The 1203-nt window shown below is 55.5% G+C and overlaps 1 pseudogene; it reads left to right on the top strand.

Moving 5' to 3' along the window:
- The first annotated feature begins 264 nt into the window (after positions 1 to 264).
- LOC102493921 (polyglutamine-binding protein 1 pseudogene) overlaps positions 265 to 1203 on the top strand; it is a 15796-nt pseudogene continuing 14857 nt past the window's right edge.

The following is a 1203-nucleotide window of genomic DNA, read 5'->3' as shown; positions in this document are numbered from 1 at the left end:
TTCCCGGAGGTTCCATTCTAACCCACCACGTGAGCACGATGGTCACAGTCACAGCGATACCCTGAACTGTTCAGCCTTTTCTCAGGATTTCGTTCCCAGCCACCCCTTGAGGAATCGCATCTGCAGGACCACAGTCAGTTAAGGGCTAGCCGCTACTAAGCACCTGCTGTAAGCTGGGCCCTGTGCTAGCTGCTGGCCACGTAGGAGGCGAGTGCTATTTTACGCCCTTGAAGCCGAGGCAAAGCTCACAGTCAGGACCTGGCCATGTACCAGGCGGCCATCAGCCTCTCACCCAGGTCGCTCTGCCCCACAGACACGTTGGCTGCTACCACTCTGCCTCCTACAGCGGCTGGCGGAGCTGCCCCTCCCTCTGCAGACCACCCGTCTCCAGGGACTTCCTATGTCCTGGGGTTCCCGCAGCAGAGGTGCTGGGCTCTGAGTGACAATTCTTACCTTAGCATCCCACCATTTTCTTTGGGGAAGGAATCCAGAGAGCAGGTATGGAAAAGGAGCCCATGCGCACCTGGAAACCTTGACCCTGTTAGCCCCGCTGTTTGACCTGACAGCCTCTGCCCAGCTCCTGCCCCCCTCTGCCCAGCTCCTGCCCCTAATGGCTTTCTCCTCAGGGACTCCACGTGCCCCTTCAGACTGGCCCCTTTCAGATAGGCTTTCTTCTGGCTACCAGACAGGATCTTGCAGGACCAGCTGAAACTGAGAACCAAGTTCAAATCTCCCCTCCAGGTCCAAAGTAAACAAGATAAGGCCAGGCCTCTAGTTTGGTGTCCCTAAATGGTCCATGAAAGAAAAGAAGCTTCCATAGCATTCTAGCATAAAAGACTCTTGGACCCAGAGCATGCAGGTGCCCTCAGGATGGTGATGGCCATCCTGGTCTCAGACACCCTATTCCATGTTGAAACAGCCATTGGCCCTGTAGTCCTGAGGTCCCGCAAAAGCCTAGATCTGTGCTGATGTCTCTGACAGGATCCCCCACAAAGAGAGGCCTGTCCCATCCGGAGCAGAGTCCGCACCTCCCGCTCACCTACCCACACACCCAGGGTGCAGCTTTTGCTCTAGACCCGGGCAGGGTAGCCCAGTATGGTCAGGAATCATTGACACTTAATGATCAAATCAACTAACGTTTGCTGCATGTGTGATTACATTAAAATTGTAGAGTTCTGGGGACTGGCAGGGGGGGTGGGAGGT

Source organism: Tupaia chinensis, unplaced genomic scaffold, assembly GCF_000334495.1.
Source record: "Tupaia chinensis unplaced genomic scaffold, TupChi_1.0 Scaffold000217_1, whole genome shotgun sequence".
Lineage (NCBI taxonomy): Eukaryota > Metazoa > Chordata > Mammalia > Scandentia > Tupaiidae > Tupaia > Tupaia belangeri.
Note: the sequence above shows the minus strand (reverse complement) of the source record. Positions and strands in the feature narration are given on the sequence as shown.